Source organism: Cydia splendana, chromosome 26 (assembly GCF_910591565.1).
Source record: "Cydia splendana chromosome 26, ilCydSple1.2, whole genome shotgun sequence".
In the NCBI taxonomy this organism is placed as follows: domain Eukaryota; kingdom Metazoa; phylum Arthropoda; class Insecta; order Lepidoptera; family Tortricidae; genus Cydia; species Cydia splendana.
This window is the reverse complement of record NC_085985.1, coordinates 10,833,164-10,835,902: the sequence shown is the minus strand read 5'-3', so window position 1 is coordinate 10,835,902 and position 2,739 is coordinate 10,833,164.

The window sequence follows — 2,739 nt, the reverse complement described above, 5'->3', positions numbered from 1 at the left end:
TTTATTGATTTCACGCACTCCAAGGCGTTTAAAAAAGTATTAGAACATTTTAATTTAGGTTATTTTTTAAGAATAGTGTTTTAAGCTTCAAACGCGTTAATTTTCGCAGACGAAGGTAGACAACTGGTGGGAAATTGGCCGACAATGATCGATTTTTACGTAATTGCGCGTTTCCCGCGCTCATTGTTTGAGGTTAGTGTTGCCTGCCTTGTGAAATATCTGTCATTTGCTAGAAGTCACGAATCTAGTATATAAGGCCCCATTCGCACGGCAGCTTTTTCAACGCGCGTTAAAAAAGCGTTTGAATGACACAAATGGATAACCATGTATCTATTCACACGACAGCGGTGGCGCTTTTTATCAAGCGTTGTTGGATTTTCGACTTTAAACCTTGGTCGTTAAATTGAATTTAGAGTGCGGACAGATTCAAGCGCTTTTTTAACGCGCGTTGAAAAAGCTGTCGTGCGAATGGGGGCTAACTGGATCAGGCATGAGGGGAGGGGGGAAATGACCAAACAGGATAGTCTTATGTATCTTTCAGTAGGAGTAGCAGCGAAAGCGCTATATTTGGTAGTCCTTGTCACAGTATCACTTTTTTTTTTATTCCCCACCCTAAATTTAGTATGAATTATGGCGGGCAACAAATAATTCGACCAATCAATCCAATCATAGTGTCACATTGCGTATGTTTTGTCCCTCGCGGACGCACGCCTATAGCACATCTATAGTATCCTACCATCTAAGGGCAACGCGTATGAGATAATGAGACATGTGAACACTATTAGCCCCCACTCGCACGAGAGCTTTTTCAACGCGCGTTAAAAAAGCGCTTATATCTGTCCGCACTCTAAATTCGATTTAACGACCAAGGCTTAAAGTCGAAAATCCAACAACGCTTGATAAAAAGCGCCACCGCTGTCGTGTGAATGCATTTGTATCACTCAAACGCTTTTTAACGCGCGTTGTAAAAAGGAATGTCCCGTGGGAATGGGGGCTTAGAGTGAATTCCAGATTCGACCTTCAAACCTTCAAGATAAAAGTGTACCCCCATCTTAAAGGCTGGCAACACTCTTGCAACCCTGCAGGTGTCCATGGGCGGCTGTAATTGCTTACCATCAGGCGATTTGTCTATTCGTTTGCCTGCTATACCTTTTTTTTGTACACCTTAACTTTCGAGTTCAAACAATATACAGGTATTTACTCTTTATTTTTTGACAAGCAATATACACATATGTAGTTAGTTTTTTTTAGCATTAGAAAGAAGGTAAGCGATCTTGACATGTCTTATAATTGAAAAACGCTTTTTAAAAATCAGTAACTATTACTTATGAAAGCAGAAGAATATAAATGATCGTATTAGATTCATAATTGTTACATATTTGCCGTGACTTATTTTTAAAACGTGTTTTTCAATTAAAAGACACATCAAGATTGTTTACATTATTTCTAATAATTCTAATGCTAAAAAAATGAACTATAATTATTCACGCGTTTTGAAGATTTGATCTGGCAACACATCGGAGGATGGACGTCCGCTAGCGTTTCCTCGCGCGCACTCGCAATATTTGAGCTATCGGCTCGGCTGTCTAAATATTATGTAGGCGTCCTTGGCTCCAAGATAACCATGATTTTAAGTATTACATGTGTGTCTAAACCAAGCATTTCCCAAACTATGGGTCCAACCCATTGGTGGGTCGCGAGCAAATATTGAGTGGGCTGTAAGACTATTAGGAAATCAGAGGGTCACCAATACTATTTTATAACCCCTTTTTAAATCATGAGTGGGATCAGGGTCAGCTGTTTCCTGGCTTAGTAAAAAACCGGGCAAGTACTAGTCGGACTCGCGCACGAAGGGTTCCGTACCATAACGCAAAAAACGGCAAAAAAAAAACGGTTACCCATCCAAGTACTGACCCCGCCCGACGTTGCTTAACTTCGGTCAAAAATCACGTTTGTTGTATGGGAGCCCCACTGAAATCTTTATTTTATTCTGTTTTTAGTATTTGTTGTTATAGCGGCAACTAAAATACATCATCTGTGAAAATTTCAACTAGACGGTTGAACTATCACGGTTCGTGAGATACAGCCTGGACGGACGGACGGACAGCGGAGTCTTAGTAATAGGGTCCCGTTTTACCCTTTGGGTACGAAACCCTAAAACAGAGGACAGTTGCTTTATCTAGTATGGAATGAGAACTGATGTCAATAGCGGAAGCTTACACAGAAGCTATGTATCTCAGAGCTTTGCAAAATGAAATTACTGGTGATTGTTATACTCACACGAGGAACACTGAGTTAGATGATCGACTGAGCGAGTTAAATCATCAGTGAGTTGAAGAGTGAGCGAGTTCAATCAAAAGATATAGTTCAATTTAAATCACTCACTCGTGATCGTGAACGACACATGTCTAGTTTTTCACCATCTCATATGTCTCTCACCACCATCTCAATTGATTCATGAAAATGAAAGTGCTTAGGCACTTTCATTGTATTAGTGTATACAATGAGGACACGATGTGCTCACGCTCAAGCAGTGTGGGAAACGTACGAACCTTGGCTTCGATTTCTAACAGGTTACGCCGGTAAACCTTACTTATTGACCGATAATGGACCTTAATAACTTTGTGATAAGGTTAACAAGGTGTCAGGTAATAGTGTGGACGATGGAATAGCAACACGTTTAAAAGGGGGCGTCAATCCAGGTAGGCGTGGCTCACTCCGCGATTTCGTCGCTTTGCA